The 19,122-nt window shown below is 48.9% G+C and overlaps 1 protein-coding gene across 5 annotated transcripts in view; it reads right to left on the minus strand.

Moving 5' to 3' along the window:
• Nckap5l (NCK associated protein 5 like) overlaps positions 1–18,501 on the minus strand; it is a 36,783-nt gene extending 18,282 nt beyond the window's left edge. For 3 of the 5 annotated variants that reach the window (XM_075960630.1, XM_075960628.1, XM_075960631.1), the window contains exon 1: positions 18,258–18,397. The gene's annotated coding sequence lies outside the window, so the exon portion shown is untranslated. Of the gene's footprint in view, positions 1–16,465; positions 17,241–18,257 lie in introns of those variants that run through there. The other 2 variants (XM_075960627.1, XM_075960629.1) reach the window with 2 other exon arrangements.
• Between the last annotated feature and the right edge of the window lie 621 nt (positions 18,502–19,122).

Below are 19,122 nucleotides of genomic sequence, written 5' to 3' on the forward strand. Positions count from 1 at the left end.
TCTCTCTTAAGTGTCTCCAGTAGCATTTCCCAAAGACTGTGCAGCCCACTATGACAACGACGATGACAATGGAAGTGACGAGACTCTCTGCTCTCTACCAAATCAGACACCAGATTTGCAAAAACTGAGAAAACTGATATCCCCCTTTTGTTACAGAATATAACTGCTTTTCATAATATATCACTTTTATTATTTCTTAAATTTTTATTTTACTTTGACTTACTATTTTTTGTTTGTTTTTGGAGATAGCCTTGGCTGGGTTATGGTATTGTGGAATATTATTATAACTAGGAAAAGATGCATTATGTTTATTTATGCTGCAGAATATCACTTTAACTGTGTAAAGCTGTGTTACTTTTGCTGCATTTGCTTAATGATGTAAGAATGTGTGTTTAATTATGTAAAGATGTGTTGCATCTTCTCACCTTGACTGCCTAAAGCACCTGATTGGACTAATAAAAAGCTCAATGGCCAATAGCTAGGCAGGAGAGGGCTAGGCGGGGCTGCTACACAGAGAGAATAAACAGAAGGAGAATCTAGGCTCAGGAGAAGAAAGAGTGAGAGGAGAGAACGAGGCAGCCCCCAGCCAGCCAGAGAAGCAGTGAATGTAAGATATACAGAAGAAAGATAATAAGCCCAAGGCAAAGAAAACAGGTTAATTTAAGTTAAAAGAGCTAGCTAGAAACGAGCTAAGGCCGAGCATTCAAAACTAATAATAAGTCTCTGTGTCATAATTTGGGAGCTAGTTGGTGCCTAAAAGCTTGGTACAGGGTGGAACTTGCTCTGTAGACCAGGCTGGCCTTGAACTCAGAGATCTGTCTGCCTCTTGAATACTGGGACTAAGAGTCCAGCTAGGTTGCTGCTGCTGTCATTATTATTATTATATTATTATTTTTTTCTCTCCTCTCCTCCTTTTGGTGCATCTGTGAAGATCAGCACTGACTCCCAGAAGTAGCAGTTTCTCTTCTACCACGTGGTCCTGGGTATCAGGTGGCAAGTGTCTTTACATACTAAACCTTCTTACTAGACCTGTTTTTACATTTACGTAGGCAGCATGCATGCATGTGGAGGTCAGAGGACAACTTCTGGGAGTCAGTTCCCTCCTTCCCCACCAGGTTTCCAGAGATCCAACTCAGGCTTAGTGTCAAATCCTTTACCAGGACAAGCATTTTACTGCCTTAATTTTTTTTATAATTTATTTACTTATATATGAGTGCTCTATTAGCATGTGTGATGTGTGAATATCATTGGTTAATAAAGAATCTGTTTCAGCTAGTGGCTTGGCAGAGTAGCTCTAGGCGGGGGAGGGAGGGAAACTAAACTGAATGCTGGGAGAAAGAAGGTGGAGTCAAGGAGATGCCATATAGCCATCAAAGGGGAAAGACGCAGAGCTGACAGATGGAACCTTGCCAGAAAGCCAGTCACATGGTGATACAGTGATTGATAGAGATAGTTCTAGATGTAAGAGCTAACTAGCAATACACTTAAGCTATTGGCCAAACATTGTTGTAAATAATATAGTTTCTGTGTGATTATTTCAGCTCTAAGGAGCCGGGAACAAATGAGCAGTCTTCCACTTCTCATGTGTGCCTGAATGACAGAAGAGAGCACTGGATCCCATTACAGATGGTTGTGAGCCATTATGTGGGTGCTGGGAATTGAACTCAGGACCTCTGGAAAGTCAGTCAGTGCTCTTAACCATTGAGCCATCTCTCCAGCCCCCACTGGCCTTATTTTTAAAAGAATGAAATAAATATTTGAAACTCTTAGTTCTAACAAAGAACAGGAAGGTTGGCGATGCTTCCCGGACACGCATTTCTATCCTGCCACAAGTCTAAAACCAACAGTCTGAATGAAGCCCGTGAAACTAGAGACTAAATAAATAAAAGCATGGAGCTCATACACCAAAAGGCTTGAGAATCACATTTGGTTGTTTTATCCATTTCATTCTACTTTTGCAGTGTTGGTGATCAAACAAAGGGATGAGCACTCTACCAACTGGGCTGCTGCACAGCCCCTGAGCATCACCTGTCCAGGGCTGAGAGGAAAAGCTCAGTTTATCACTGTTACCACTACCTACAGGAGGGAATAACGACTAATCTGAGAAATTAAGCTCTGTCTGTCTGTCTATCTATCTATCTATCTATCTATCTATCTATCTATCTATCTATCGCTATCCATCCTTCCACTGGATCCTATCTATCTGTCTATCTATCTATCTATCTATCTATCTATCTATCTATCTATCTATCTATCTATAATTTTACAGTAGCTGAGGCTAGCTTGAACTCCTAATCCTATGCTTGGTGAGAAGATTCTTATAGGACTAGAAGAAATGTCATGGCAGGAGACCAGAGATTAGCCTATTGTTGGCTTTTTACCCCCTGGGGATGCGGGATGGGCAGCTGACAGAAGTCTGAGGAAAGTGGAGAAAGAACGGTGATGAGACCAACCCCGCTGGAGGCCTTGATGGGTAGCTGGCAGGGCCCAGGCACAGCTAAAATGACTCCTTTGGTCGGGGCAGAGAAGAGTAGGTAAGCAAAGGAACGTGTGGCCGTCCTTTCCTTTCCCTTTCCTGTGGACCTAAAGTCCTCAGCTACTAGTGGCTCTTCAAAACTGATTCAGTCTGAGCTTGGCTTCTGTAACCCTGGAATCCCTTGACTAGGCATGATGGCACACATCTTTAATCCCAGTGCTCCAGAGGCAGGAGGATCAATCGGTCTATGAGCTCATGGCTAGCGTGGTCTACACACTGAGTTCCAGTCCACAAGGACTACATGTCTCAAAACAAATAACAAAGGAATTCTCCCTACCTACTCATCACCTAGAGTAAGCAGTAAAAGGTGGGCCCTCTCGGACTCAGACTAAGTCCCTCTCAGAGTTAAGCGGCAATGAAGACTCTCAGAGCAGAAAAGCTGCAAAGACGCAGAGACCAGAGAGACTGCTGGGAAGCAGAAAACAGCCAGCTGCTCGCAGAGTTAAACCCCGAGGCACCTGGAAGGGACACTCCCCATCCTGCCGAGCTTCCTGCAGGTCGTGCAGTGTGCTCCAGGTTCCAAGCTGTCATTCGCTGGGGTTGGCTTCCTTGAAGGAGCTGTCTGAGTCATTTCTGCTCCTGTAAGGAACCCCAATAAAACTGAGTGCTTCACCAAGTTGGGCCTTGGTGGTATCCATGCTCTGGTCTGTTGTGGGCTCCCTATCTGGGGCAGGTAGATGTGCGTGTTGTCTCTCCAGAAAAAGTGTTGTCATACAACACCAAGTTTCTTTAAAAAGAAAGAGAGAGAGAAAAAAAAAGAAAGAAAAAGAAACACTGCAGCAAAGAACAAAACCAAAACTAATAGACAGCTGCTTCTCACGTGCGTATTCTTGTCCTGAGGAGCAGCATCACACAGCAGCAGATCCCACTGGCCTTTCCCAGTCTTCACTGCTTCTCCTGTCCCATCCTTACTGTTCACCCACTCACAGGTGCATGCTGGGCTTGGGGGTACACCACCCTGCATGCTCGGACAGCACAGATGAGGAGCTATCAAACTGAAGGCCAGTCTGAGACGAGACCAGCCTCAAAGAACATCTAGGGATTACAGCAGGTACAGATGATTCAATGGGGCTCACTCGGGTAAGTGCGCTCATAACATCCATTTTAGAGCATTCTTTACTCTTGCCTTTCTCCTTAGCAGCTTCCACCGGTCCAGCCCCGGGGAACCATTGACTGTCTTCTGTCTTCATGGTTTCCTTATTCTGGACATCTTGCTTGAATGGAGTCACAAGTAAGTGGCCTGTTGTGACCGCCTCCTTTCACCCTCTTTACAGTATCCTCAGAGCTCACCTGTGTGGTCAGCTTTAATGCTGTCAATCTTGTCACGGCTCAGTCTGTGTGCACAGCCCCCGTTCCGTCTGTCTGTCCACCTGAAGGTGAGCGCTGGCATGCCTTCAGTCTTGCCTAATGTGAATCAGATAATCTACAGGCACTTTCATGTTCTCTTAGGAATCTACAAAATTGCTGGTCCATGGACCTAAGTCTAGTTGTCCGAGGAAACACCTGATCGTCTTCCAAAGCAGACACCGCGCACATTTCACCGAAGGACGAGGATTGCGGCTTCTTCACAACCTCACCACTTGTTACCTGATTTTCCTTTGTTCTTCCTTCCTTCCTTCTCTTTTGAGACAGAGTTCTCTGTAGTTTTGGAATCTGTCCCGGAACTTGCTCTGTTAGACCAGGCTGTCCTCGAACTCACAGGGATCTGCCTGTCTCTGCCTTCCAAGTGCTGGGATTAAAGTCGTGCGCCACCACTGCCTGGTATTACCTGGTTTTCTAACCCTAGTCACTCCCAACAGCGCGAACCGCTGTTTCACTGTTGTTTTGTTTTGAGAGTCTCGCTATAGCTCTGGCAGGTCTGGAACTTGCTATGTAGACCCTGGCTTTGAATTCACAAGAGATCCTCCTGCCTCTGCCTTCTGAGTGCTAGGATTAAATACGCAATCCACCATACCAGTTCTTCACTGTGGTTCTGGTTTGTAATTAATTCCCAGGTGATTTAAAATGTTGGTCCTTTCTTCCGGGTCCCCTGCCCCGCGATTTAATTGTTTTATTTTATGTCTGTGGGTGTTTTCCTGCACATTGAATTTGTATATCACATGTGTGCAATGCCCGGGGAGGCCAAAGAATCAAGTCCTCTGGAACTGGACTGGCTGTGAGCCACCATGTTGGTGTGAGCCACCACATAGGTGCTGGGGACTGAATCTGGGTCCTCTGGGAGAGCAGACAGTGACAGCTGAGCCATCTCTCCAGCTTCCCATATTCAAAGTCTTACTTGGAGGAGTATTTATTTGATCCTCTGTCCATTTTCAAATTGGGTTTTCTAGACATCAGTGTTTACATGCCCTAGAAACACACATTTCACCCCATTCTGTGGGAGAACAGTTATTTCCCTGAGGGGATCTTTTTGGTCCTGGACTTGTCTCAGCTTTCCAATTCCTCATATTATTCTGTGCACATGTGCGTGTGTGCATGCTTGGGTGTGTTTGTGTGTGTACACTTAAAAGATACAGTAGCATGCCGTTGGGTCTCTTTAGCAGAACAAGTTTTAGAAGATGAAATCACAGAATTTATTCACATCCTACCAGCTTTCCTACTGCTGTCCCAGAACCCCACAGAGGTCATGGCAACTCTAAGTCCTGCCCCGCCTTACAGAACCTGGACATCTTCCCCATTGGGTTTGTCTGATACTTACTCTTGCTGGTCAAGCGTCATGCTCTGGGAGGCCTAGCAGACAGTGCCTCTCAGTGTGCAGTCATTTCAGGAGGGAGGTGCTCTCACCGGGACTCTCAGCAAGGCGGGGTCACCTGCTGTCTTTACTGCACACAGAGTGACTTATTTGTACTTGGATGTGATCCCCAGCAAGACAAAAGTAAAGCCTGGCTCAGCCTGGCTAAACACCTTTGATCCCAGGCCAGAGGAAGGCAGATGTCTATGAGTTTGCAGCGAGTACAGAGTAGACAAAGCTACATAGTGAGACTCTCAAAAACTAAAAATCCAAACCCAAACAAAACAAACATAAAAGTCTATATTTTCTCTCTGCAATTAACATTTGGAAGGCAATACATTAAGATTATACAACCATTCAGCTTCTTATATTTCCACCTACTGATTTTAGGTTCATCAATCGGCCTTGCTTATGGGAAGTGCTATGGTTCAATTTCTCCCATCCCTTGTACATTCATTACCTGGAAGCTCTTCTGTAAGGAACAATTGTCCCTCTATCTCCAATTATTTAAATATATACTTTTATTATTGTGTATTAGCTAAGTTTTATTATTTGTTTCATAATCCACTAGTACATCACTCCTCAAATTCCCACCTGATACTGAGTTCCAGGTTGTCTCTTGAGTTCTTTCGGAACCCCTACTCCCACCCCACCACACCCTTACTTTCTGGCTGGGAATACAGCCAATGGCAGAAGTGCTCACTTAGTATGCACAAGGCCCTGGATTCAGTTTCCAACATTGTGAAAAGCAAAAACACAAAACCAAAAAGCTCTGAGCTCCTGCCTGTCTCAGTCACCCCTCCAACAAGGCAAGCAGATCATTTACATGAACACAATGCCGGGCGGGCTCCTGGGCAATCGACTCAGAGTTAGATCAGCTCTTCTGAGATTCCTTGGACTCCTACAGCCCAGGGGATGTAACATACATATTTATGAAAACCAGCAGCATTTTTTTTCCTGGTTTTTCGAGACAGGGTTTCTCTGTGTAGTCCTGGCTATCTGGAACTTGCTCTGTAGACCAGGCTGGCCTCGAACTCACAGAGATCTGCCTGCCTCTGCCTCCCGAGTGCTGCGATTAGAAGCTTGTGCCACCACCGCACAGCTACCAGCATAATTTCTCTATCATGACACAGAAAATGAGGTAAGGGCTGGTGAGACGTGCGTGGAGCAGGCAGCTCTGACTGAGCAACCCTGACGAGGAGAGCTCAACCCCAGGAAACATCATAAGAAGTGGATCCCTGTGTACTCCAGGCTAACCAGGGGCAACCAGTGAAACCCTGTCTCAATTTCTCACCCCCAAAAATTCAAACCTCATAAACTCATTTTTTTAAAAAAAAATGTTTAAACCTTTAAAAACAAGTAAAGGGTGCTGGAGAGATGGCTCAGGGGTTAGGAGTACTACTGGCTGCTTTTCCATAGGATCTGGATTGGATTCTTAGCACCTACACGGCAGCTCACATCTGTCTGTAACTCCAGTTCAGGGGATCTGACACCCCGTTCTGTCCTCTGAGGGTACCAGGCAGTCAAGGAGAACACAGACATACAGGCAGACAAAACACCCATACAATTAAAATAAAATGGTAACTACAAAATAGTAAAATACTTTGGAATAAACTTAACCAAGAAGATAAAAGACTTCTACGCAGAAACCTATAAAATGATGAAAGAAACTGAAGAAAACACAACTAAATGCAAAGACAGCATCTGTTCACGGGCTGCACTGGTGAAATCTCCATGCTAGTCGGTAACGACAGATTCAAGCAACCCCTATCAAAACTCCAATGATAATTTTCACAGAAACAGAAAAAAAGTTTATGTGAAACCATAAAAGACTGAATAGACAAAGCAATCTGGAGCAAAAAGAACAAAACTGGAGGCTTAACTGAAAATTCTACTCCAAAACTACAGCAATCAGAACAGGATGGTGACGGCATTTAAAAAGAAAAAGCCCCACAGAACCCATGGGTAAGGAGTTGAGGGATTACGATGCCTCAAACAAAAGTAAAATTAGGCAGCTGGGATCCTATTAAACTAAAAAGCTACACAACAATTAGTAATGTGGGAAGATAACTCACACAGTAGGAGAAATGCTTGCAGACCACACATTTCACAGGATTAATACGGGAGCATAAGGGCTGGCTATTCCTCAGAGGGCCCAGGTTGGAGTCCCAGCACCAACACAGATGCTTACAATGATCTGTAATTCCAGTTCCAGGGGATCTGACATCCTTTTCTGTCTTCTTTGGCCATCAGGTATACAGTGGTACAGACAAGACATTCAGGCAAAATCCCCATAAATATATAAGAAATTAAAATGAAAACACTTAAAATATAGAAAGAACTCAACTCAAAGTAAACAAATATGCCCTAATTTAAACGTGGGTAAAAGTGGGCTGATAAGATGGCTCAGTGGGTAAAGGTGCTTGCCACAAAGCCTGATGACCCCGAGTTCAGTCCTGAGAACACAAATAGATATTAAAAACAGAATTAAATAGACAAAGGACCTGAAACGGCACTTCTCAAGAGATGTTCAAATGACCAATAAACATATAAATGATGCTCACTGTCACTAACCACCAGGGAAATAGAAATTGAAACAGAAGGAGACATCAACTCCTATTATAATAGCTTTATGAAAACAGTGAAAGATAAGTGTTGACCACTGTGGAGAAGAGGGAGTATGGCTGGGAGGATGTAACTAGTACAGCACTTCCTGGAAGCAGAACAGAAGCCCTTCAAAATATCAAAATAGAAATACCTGCTAACCCAGCAATCCCATTACTGAGTACACAGCCGCCAGACATGAAATCACAAGTCAGAGCTGTCTGCACCCCTGTTGACCGCACATCACGCATGATAGCCAGGCTCAGCCTCCTATGGATAAATGTCAAACCAATCGATACACACAAACACGCTGAATACTATTCAGTCTTAAAAATGAAAATCTTGTCATTTGCCACAACATGAAGAATCTGGAGACATAAGGTTAAATGAAGTAAGTCAGGTGTACAAAGATAACTACTATGTGCTCTCCTTTATAAGTGAAACTGGAAAGTGAACTGCATAGAGTTTGGAGTAAGATGGCAGTCCCCAGGGGCTAGGGTTTGAGGACAGTCAAGTACAAAGTGTTTGCACTGATCAAGCTGCACCAAATCAGTTACATAGGCGGCAACGCATATGCTAATTAGCTTGATTTAGTGACCCTGAAAACACATCAAGCTACCGTGCTGGGCTGGGCCTGTTGGCACAGACCTGTAATCTCAGCTATTCAGGGGGCTGAGGCAGGAGGACTGGAAGTCCATGGCATTTGAACTATAGACTGAGGTTATGGCCAGCCTACCCAGGCGAGGCCCTAAAACTCTTAGCTAGCATTTGTAAGGCCCAGCACCACTACAACAGCAACAACAACAAAACCAAAACAACAAGGAGGCTGAGGCAGGTGGATCTCTGTGAGTTCAAGGTCAGCTTGGTGTACAGGGTTCCAGGACAGGCTCCAGGGCGACACACAGAGGAAACCCTGTCTAGAAAAATAAAACAAAACCAAAAATGGTGTCTTACACCCCAAATGTACATATCTTTGATGGTTGACCTTTGTTCCCCTGTGCTGCAGAAGTGCACACATGAGAAAGGAGGCAGGAAACTGGGTGTGTGTGCAAACAGACGACTCGGTGCAGCTGGAACTGACGGCGCCCAAAGTATTTTTCATGTTCTGATCTAGGGAACACTGACTCTTCTCTCGTTCCTGGGTAGGAGCCAGTATGTTTTTAAGATACTGGACATGGGATGAGGGACCACAGGAGTGTTTGCCACCACTCACACATGAAGATCTGGCTTCGCATCCCCAATACATGCATACAAACCAGGCATGGCCACATCATGGCCACCTCTACCTGTGACCCCAGCACTGGAAGAGTAGGGATGTGTGGATCCCAGGAGCCCCGTGGCAAGCCAGACTAGCCAACACCAGTGTGCGTCAGGTTTAATGAGAGAACACATATCAGGGGAAGAAGATAGAAAGCGACAGACAGAAGGCCTAGGAATATGCACCAGCATACACAACAAAGTGGAAGTGCTGGGTGTAACCAGACACATGCTGGGGCTTTCAGGAAGGCCAGAGGCAGAGGCCTCTGGAGGTGGCAGCAAACAATGACCACTGACCTTAGGTGACAGTGCTGGATGGCTGCTCAGCTGATTCAGGTTCCCCTATGGTCCCAGGAAAGCTGGTCAGAGAACTTTCCAGCTCCCCACACTTGACCCCAGGGTCCACTCCTCTGAGCTCTGTACCCAGGTCTCTTTGTAACAGGAACAAGCTCTGACCAGCCCTCTGCACCAAGTAGCACCAGTGGGCCAAGCCCAGATGTCCCTTCCGAAGCTGGCAGCTCAGACCTGGAGGGGACTGTAGGTCACTTCACCGACAGCTGCTCCTTCCCATCTGCCTACAAATGGAAGTGACCTGAGAGGAGACTGAGAAAGGCCATCAACACCTCTGGGCCTGGATTTTACTCTCTGTAAAGTGGGAGTGAGCCCTCTTCTACATCTCTCCCAGCTGGGAACAGAAGGTTGGTATCATGGAAAGGGCTGTGGATGGGCGGATCCTCTGGACCACGAAGGATGGATGGTGTTGTGTTTTGTGTGCCACTCATGGTACCTTTGGGAACTAGCAGCTGCTTTGAAGGCTTTCCAGGAAAGCGTTGGGAGAGAGGAAGGGATGGCAGAGCCAAGAGTGTTTACAGCCTTCTGGGGAGGGGGTGCAGGAAGTGAGGTGCTGTCTACAGAGGAAATGAGAAGCAAACACCCCTGAACTTCCCTCAAACCGCAGGGAGGGAAAGCAGGCTTCAACTTCAGCAGAACTGTGGGCCCAGGGTTGGGGAAACCGAAGGTGCAGCCCAGGGTCGAGGAGAAAGGAAAGAGAAGGGGAAGTCTCTGCCTCGGACACAGAGGAAGTCAGGGGCCGAGGACGTCCCCACACTTGGGAAGTGGAGAGAACAGAATCACTGAGCCAGGCTGGGAAAGCCAGCTCACGTGGTGCAGATCTGCGGCCTTGGCCAGACGCCTGCTTCCAGCAGTGCCCAGCCACACAGCTCGGCACGTGCCTCCGCTCACATGAATACACACCAAGCTGGGGCAGGTCTTGCGAGTGCTTACTCTTCCAGTATGTGCCTTTTCTTTAGAGTTAACACAGATTTGTAATGATTTATGAGGTACAGTGTCCCAACGCAATCCATGTACACAGTGTGACAATCACATCAGGGCTGCACGTGGCTTTTCTTTGCAGCCCGCCTCACAGCTGCATTTACAAGTGTTCAGTGGCTGATGAGTGTGGACTTCCTTGCTAGGAAGCTCTAAACTATCTGCTGGCTTTACGAGTGGCCTTGCATAGCTTAAAAACTCCTCAGCAGCTGGACTGGACGGGAGTCCTGGCATCTGAGTGAAGATCAGCATTTGGCCAATAAACTCTGACCATCATTTGCAGTCCAGTGAGGGAACCAGAGGAGGCCATGGCTGCAATGTCTGCAAACAACTCCCCACGAAATCATCGGTTTCAGGGTGAGAGTATACGGAGTCGGGGTCACTGAGAGGTGTGGCGAGGGGTGGTGTCCTTTAGGACGAAATTAGTGCCCTTATAAAAGAGGCCATGAACTCTTTTGCAGTGGTGGCTCACGCCAGCAATCTCAAGACTCAGAGGGCTGAGAAAGATTACCAAAGTTCAGGGTCAAGGTCATCTTGGAATACAGTGAGATCTGTTTTGAACAAGAACAAAAACAAAGAGGCCTTAATTACAGCCTGGCTCCTCAGGCCTCTTTCATCTTCCAATGTCTAACTCCTGGAGAAACCTCTATGTTTTCCAGCACAAGAGAACACAATGGGAAGGCTTTATCGTCGAACCTGAAATCTGTCCTTTGCAAGATACTGAATATTTGCACAAGCTTGATCTTGTACTCTTCGCCTCTAAAGTTGTCAGAATGAAATGTGTGTTGCTTGTAATATCTGAAGTTCACGTGACTTTGCTATAGCAGCCTGTAGCCAGAGGCTTGGGGAACCCCTCCAACACTCAGGGGTTGCTAACCAGTAAGAGAACAGACGCATAGCGTAGGTGAAAGAGGGGGAAAGAGAATACACACTTGTGTGTGTTTGCTTTTGCATAAAGAAACTCTGCAGAGGCAAGCATCATGACACAGGCCTGTACCACTAGCACTTGGAAAGCTGAAGCAGGACGGTCCTGTTGCCAGGTCAGGCTAGGCTGGCTATACCGTGAGGTCAGCGAGAGACTCAGCTCAGTGGCAGGGGATTTGCCAAGCACAAGCCAGGTGCTAGGTTTGATCCCCAGCAAAAACAAAACAACTGGATGATTAAGTGAGAGACTAGTAAGATGTTATCTATGAGAAGGAGGGATGAGGATGAGTAGTTCTCATTGCATGCCTTTTAAAAAAACTACTGATTTTTCAACTTTGTAAAAAAAAATCAAGTGAAAAATAAAACTCTAGGCTGTATGTGTGGTGGTGGCGCACCCTTTAATCCCAGCACTGAGGAGGCAGATGCAGGCAAATCTGTGAGTTCAAAGCCAGCCTGGTCTACAGAACTAGTTCCAGGACAGCCAGGGATACACAGAGAAATCCTGTTCCAAAACAAAAACAAAAACAAAAAAAACCAACCAACCAACCAAAAAACAACCAAACAAAATTCTAAGCTTCAAATGTAGCATACACCTCTCATTCTATGACCCCAGTACACGGCTACTTAATACCAGCTCTAAAATACATGTTTTTTTTGGAGACAGGGTCTCACTATGTAGCCTCATTATGTAGGCCAAGCTAGCCTCAAACTCACGGGGTGTTAGAAGTAAAGGCATGGCCACCATTCCTAGCTAAAATAGCTTCGGAGCCGGGCGGTGGTGGCGCACGCCTTTAATCCCAGCACTCGGGAGGCAGAGGCAGGCGGATCTCTGTGAGTTCGAGACCAGCTGGTCTACAGAGCGAGTTCAAGGACAGGCTCCAAAGCCACAAAGCAACCCTGTCTCGAAAAACCAAAATAAATAAATAAATAAATAAATAAAATAGCTTCGGAGATGTTATAAGGAGTCTGAGGTTGGGTACACGTCTTTAATCTCAGCATTTGGGAGGCAGAGGCAGACAGATCTCTTGAACTCAAGGCCAGCATCACCTTGAAGAGTTACAGGACAGCCAGGGCTACGTAGAGGGACCCTGTCTCAAGGAGTCAGTGGATGCAGAAGGGGAGAATAACCCTTGCCTGGGACATGTCCTTAAGGCCCTGGGTCCAGTCACCAGCACCCCAGAAATAAAACATATGCAAGTGGAGAGCGGCTCACACTCGTACTTCACTACTTGGGAGGCCGAAGAAAGACTACAAATTTGAAGTCATTCCGGGTAACATAGTGAGTTCCAGGAGGCCAGCCTCAGCCACAGAGTGAGCCTCTGTTTAAAAAAATAAAATAAAAACCAATTTAAAAAAAAAAACAAAACAAACTGCTTGACCAAGTGTCCTTTAGAGACAGAGTCTTGCTAGCATCCCAGGCCCGTACCATCGTCCTAAAGCTTCTCCCAGCTATGTCCATCTATAGTCCTGCACGAAGAAGCAGAGGAAACATCCCAGGAGCAGGTGAGGCAGCATGGCCAGATGTGTGTGGTGTGGGGGGGGGGCTTTGACCATGGGTACCAAAGCCTTGGCTCCCTTCTTCCCCAGGGTAAGAGGAGGCTTCTGTGTCCCTGGTCTATGGCAGCCACTTCTACTTGAGTAAGTGAGTGAGAGAGAGAGAGAGAGAGAGAGAGAGAGAGAGAGAGAGAGAGCAAGCGCGAGCAAGAGAGCTGAGTGCCGTCTTGACGGGCAGTTCTCAGCGGGGGCCCAGACCCCTGTGAGGGGAAGGGTCAAATGACCCTTTCACAGGGGTTGTATATCAGATATTTACATTACAATTCATTACTGTAGCAAAATTATAATTATGAAGCAGCAACAAAAATAATTTTGTGGTTGGGGTCATCACAACATGAGGAACTGTATTAAAGGGTCACAGCGTTAATAAAGTTGAGAACCACTGATCTTGACCCTTAGGAAGGAGCAAAGTCTAGCCAGATAGCAGAAGCAGATGACCCTCCCAGTCTATACAGAACTTGGAGGCCAAGAGGTAGGAGGTTGGTCCAGGGGAGACTTTTGAGTCAGGTGGGAATAAGAAGGGCAAAGGAATGTCTGGAAATGTCCAGAGCTGCTGTGAGCAGTTTCTAGGGGAAATGTATCAAGAGATCCCTGCACAAAAGGACCAATTACAGCCCCTGTATCAATCCAGCTGGTGTAAAGTGAATCAGTCTTTGGAAACTTAGTCCCTAGGGACCCCAGGGGTTCCAGGGTCTATCACAGCTTCCCCCTGGGGGTCAGAAGCAGATTTAAGCTGAGATGGAAGAAATGCAGCCAGCAGCACCTACTGTTCAGGCCCTGCAGGCAACAATACAAACACCAGCGTGGACCAACCCTCCTTTTAAGGGAGCAGTTTAAAAACAGACAAACAAACAAAAGCAGTGTTTGAGATGGAACCCAGGGCTTCTCAAGCCCTTTACTACAGGGTTATACCCCTGACCCTGCAATTTTTGTTTTTTAAGTAAAAAGCTCCCAGAGCTCAGGGACCAGCACAAGGTTCAGGATGCTGTGCCTAACTGGGTTCTGCCAAGCACCTACTGGGTTTTTAGAAATCAGTAATAACAGCAATGATAATTCACCTTAATAACAGCCTGCCCCCCTCAGACCTCTTTCATCTGCGTAACTCCCAGAGCTGAGAAAAACGGTAATTACGGAGCAGAGACACACCCCAATGATGATGTGTTATTAATTTAGGAGTTCTGCTGGGAAACTGAGGCCCGGGAGAAGGATCTTACTCCAGTGGAGCCGAGCTGCTGGGCGGTTGGGAACTGGAGGTCCCGGCTGCACTCCTGCAGTTTTGGGAAGATGTTCTAGCGAACTGCATTCACTCCACATGTGGGTGGTGAAGATGGTGCAGACAGACCGGATACGTGTCCAGGACGGGCGGGTAGCCCTGGCAGGGAATTAGGGACTTTGTCTTTGAGTCCCTGCTCTACTCTCCTGGAGTACAGGGAAGCAGGCCAATGGTTGCCTGAGCCATCCCTAGACAAGGGGTCACAGGATAAGAGAGGGCTGGAGTTCCATAATTGCACATCACAAACACAGTACAAGAAGAGGCAATGAAGTGTCAGGGGGTGGGGCAACTGGTAGCTGGGTGTGGGAACCTAAGCAAGAGCAAGTCAAGAAGTGAGGAGTCTAGTTCAGAACCTGGCATCCGTAAGGCCCTGGGTTCAATCCTTAGCACAGGAAAAAAAATGTCACTGAAAAACGCAAGCTTCTCGTTGTAGCGCCCACCCACCTTTGGGATGGTCTTCTTCTCACAGCAAGTGGGACGTTGCAGAGGGTGCCCCTGCCAGCCTGACACTCAAGGGGGTGGGTGGAAACCCACAGCAGAGCTTTCCAACTTGTATCCAAGGAGGGAAGCAGTGAAAAGTCGAACTAAGATAGCAGATAAGATTCCACAGCTATGAGGATAGCCTGCTGTGAGCCTAGCACCGTGCTGATGCTGGAAACAAAAGCAACTCACGGGGAACCAGAACCATGGCAGGAAGCCATCCCTGATCTTGTCTTCTGCTGCTCCAGTGTTTCTCCAATCAGTCAGAAAGCTGCCCAAAGCACTCGAGGAAGCCTAGGCTAACACTCTAAATTGTTGAGTTCAAGAACTGGCTTTCTTTGATTTAAGCATGAATGAGAGACTATGGCAGAAAACCATGTAAACCAGAGGCCTGAGGTTTGAATCCCACCTCGGGCACTCACTGCCCCATGAATCACTTCCTCTCTGCCAGTCTCCCCGTTTGGGATAGAGGTGTTGAGACAGGGTCTTACTATGCAGCCCTGGATATCCTGGAACTCATGGTAGTCCAGGCTGGCCTTGAACTCACAGAGTTCCGCCTGCCTCTGCCTCCTGAGTGCTGGGATTAAAGGTCATGGGCCACCATACCCAGCTCTGTTTCCCCATTTTGAACTTGAAGGTGGGCCTCAGATTAGATTTTTCTCTCGGATTCCTTCCAGCCTGTGGAGGCTCGACATTGTTTTGATGTGGTGGCAGATCTCAGGTTGATTTACATAAATTTGCATGTTCAATCAAAAAACTCCAAACTCCAAGTATAGAAAATCCAATCGCTCTATTAGCGCAGCCAGACAGGCTGGAGGGGCTGCCAGGTTCAGGAGAGCGTTGTCAAAGCAGAGAGTGATAGGGGTTTGGGGGAGTGAAAAAGGGCACCTGTTCTGAGAGAGAGGGGGAGAGATGGGGGGGGGAGGGAGAGGTTGGGCAGTGCCAGCGAGTGCCCTGATGACTCAGGTCTGCACACCAGGGCCCCTCACCCCTCACTCAGGCTGTTGTTCTTTCCCCTCCACAGGGCCCCTGGCTGACCGCCTCACAGCCATTCCGCCATTCCTCAAGATGGGATTGCCGCTTCTGCCTAGCAACAGCTGCATCCTTCAGTCTGATAGGAACTCCACCAGTGACAGCTTCTGGGAAAGTGACCTCCCTGGGAGTTCCCATTACCCACTTCAAGGGCTTCACAACCTACAAGCCTTCAGTAGAAGCTCATCACTTAGGGTAGCAGGGCCAAGGCTAGAGGGCGCCCCAGGCCCAGGGCAGGGGACAGAGTACACACAATGCAGGAGACTGTGCCTCACAGCCCAGGGCCTCTTTAAGCACCACAATCTCCAACAATATTCCCCATCACCTGGGAGACCAAGGATGAAAATAAACAAGAACATGAAGCCTCGTGGCTCATGGGCTGGAAAGCGAGTCCTAACCTGGAGTCCCAGCGTCCTGAGAGCCTACCTCCAAGAGGTAAGGGGGCTGGGAAAAACAGGGCTGTGGCGCATCTCCTTGCTGCCTGGGAGCTGGGCTGAGCACAGAGGAGCAGTGTGTAGAGCCAGCAGGCAGGATGGGCAGCAGGGGGCCCTCCCTGCCCTCTTCCCACAAGAGGGTGGATGAATGTGCTGGGCTCCCTGGCTCAGATCCTAAGACAAGTCCCAACAGCTGAGATGCAAACTGTCTCCTGGGAATCTGCCTACCCCGCTGGCCCTTGGCTGCCTCCTCCTCTCCCTCAACCCCTCCCCAAAGATCCCACCCAAAGCCCGGCCCAGTCATGGTGTCTCACCTGAGCCAGCAGGAGTTCATATCCCAAGGCGGCAGGGTAGGCAGAAAAGCACTATTTACAGGCAGAACAGGATTCTGTTCTCTCAATCCTAAAGTCCAATCCTGACACACTGTGGCCAAGCATTTTAGCTCTCTTAATGGAGTCACCCTGATGGAGGGCCTCTCTCCCCTCTCCAGGGACTTTTAGATCTTTCTGGTCCTACTGATGAGTTCCAAAGCTGAAGGAAACTGAGCCTCAGAGAAGCAAACTATCTTGCTCAAGGTCAGAGCAGGCTGGAAGCGCAAGGCCAAAGCTCCTAACTCCAGCCATCTTGACAGCAACCCAGTGCCCACACACAAACCTTCTCTCCCTTCTTCTTTGCAGCCTGGGCCAACAGCTCCCTGTCTAAGGCTGGAGCTGGTGGAAGATACAATAAAGTCAAAGACACCTTAGGTACAGACCACAGGTGCTGGAAGCAAAACCAAACAATCTCTGTGAGGATCCCTCTCTTGACAAAAATGCTCCTGGTTTCTCTGGAGCAAGAAACATTCATCTCACACTGGGCTTGGGGTTCAAAATCTGAGAGCCAGGCTCTCAGGTCAGAACTGGGGGGGTTGTCTGTAAGATGAAAGAGGGTCTACAACAAAGCAATTGTGCAATGCTCACTTCCCTTCAAAGGACCGGGCACACAATGGTTAGACAGATTCTTTCTCCATGGTTCCTCAAACCAGTTCTGGTCCCAGGCCTCTGTCTCCAACCACTTCCTCTGGCTGACAATTGTGTAGAAGCAGAGAAGCTGGAGAAGGGAAGAGCGAGTTCGTGGACAGGGGAATAAGAGATTGCCTTTAAAGCTAAGGAAGCCCTCAAGCCTAAGACCACTGGCTCCTAAGGAGGATCTTAAAAAAGCAACTGCTGGGCAGACCGGGTGGCTGAGCCCTTTGGAAAGCCAGACCTATGGGGAGGTGAATGCCTTCTGCGCCCTTGGGACAGCGCCAAGGCTAGGGAGACAAGAGGGGCCTTCCGCCCTGGATGTAAAGAGCGAGTTGGGGTCCCAAGAGCCGCTTTCCCGGGCCTGCTAAACCAAGGGGATATCAGGCACTGACAAATTCTCCGCATTTTTTAGCACCCCAGCCAAAACCCTGAAAGCCTTTTCTGTTGGGGCTGCCCTGTCCCTAGTCCAGCCCAGCCATTCTCCTCCATCAGCCTCTATTCAGCAGGCAGATTGTCGGGTTCCCTCCATCCCATAACCCCTCAGAGCTTCAGTAGGGTTGTTCCCAAGAAGACCCGGTCACTCCGCCTTTCCCCGCCTCCCCCACGCCCTACAGCCCCGGGCCACGGGGACCTGGAAGGAGTACGAAGGGGTGCCCCAGGCTCCAGCCTGCGCCTGCGCTTCGGGGGAGAGCCCCCTCCCTCTGCAACCCAGCACCGCTAAACAGTACCGGGACCGTGGGATGCCGGCCGGGTGGGATGCGCAGTGGGGGCAAGGTCAGTGCTTTCAAAGAGGGAGGGAGACCCGCCACCGGAACATCCCCCACTCCCGAAAGTTTCCCTTCCGGGGCCACCGAGTGTGCGCAAGGATGGCGCTAGGGGCGGGAGGGGGTAGGGTGGGGGTGGACAAAGTCACAACAGGACCCCTCCTGGGAGAGTGCGGCTGGAGGGACTGGCAGGCGACGAGGTGTGGGCCGGAAGCCTCGCTGCCCCTTCAAGCCTAAACTGCCACGAGAGCCTTTCACTCCTCACTCCGCGGCCCCCGCCCAGGGCGTACGGCCCCCCACCTCACAGCCCGTTAAATGCCAAACAGGCCTGAACTCACCAAGATCAGGTGCTGAGCTGGGCAGGCCTGGTCCTCCGGGTCCATGGCCGCATCTCGGGTGGGGGGGGGCAGAGAAAGGGGGGTACCGGAGCCGCCTCTTGATGTCAAGGCTTTAAAGGGGCCAACGAGCCCCGCCCCTCGCCTAAGCCCCGCCTCCCTCCTCCCGCGCAGCCAATCCAAGCTCAGCCTGGATGCGCTCCCCTCCCAGCTCTGTCCAGATGTTCCCAGGACGAGAGCTAAGTCTGCCCGGCCGGCGCGCGCCGCTTCCGCCCGCCCGCGCGGGTGGGAAGGGCCTCCCCTCCCCCTCTGCGGAGAAACAGTCCTCGCCGGGCGGGAGCTGACCTGCCAAACCTTCCCAGGGCCGGGGTTGGGGATGACAGGCTTGGCCGAGTGGGGCTGAAAAGGGGGCATTTAGAACAGAGAGAACTAAGTAGGTTCCCGCTGGCCCACGGGCATGCGCGTCTGCTTCTGTGGGTCTGGGCGTGCACGTGTATGTGGTTGAGAGCGTGTTTGTAATTTGCCTTCCTGCTTACGTGTTGGGTGTAAATCTATGGGAAGAATCCTGAGTGTCTCCTTGGCCTTAAATACTCCCGTCGCTCCCTTCTCTAGGTCAGGGTCTTCCTAGATACCCAGAAACTGGGTGAGGAACAGTCAGCATTTGTAGAAAGCAAGGCAGACCTGGGTATGATTGCTCATGCTTTTTAATCCTCACACTCGCGAAGCAGAGGCGGACAGATCTCTAGTGCAGAAAAGGATAGGGCCTTGATTTTTAGCCACTTCCTACCGGGGAAGAGGGAAGTGCAGTTCAAACTGTTGGAGTAGCTAATTAACTCACTCAGGCCTTTGCATCCTAAGAGCTCAGTAC

This window comes from Microtus pennsylvanicus, chromosome 2, assembly GCF_037038515.1.
Source record: "Microtus pennsylvanicus isolate mMicPen1 chromosome 2, mMicPen1.hap1, whole genome shotgun sequence".
NCBI lineage: Eukaryota > Metazoa > Chordata > Mammalia > Rodentia > Cricetidae > Microtus > Microtus pennsylvanicus.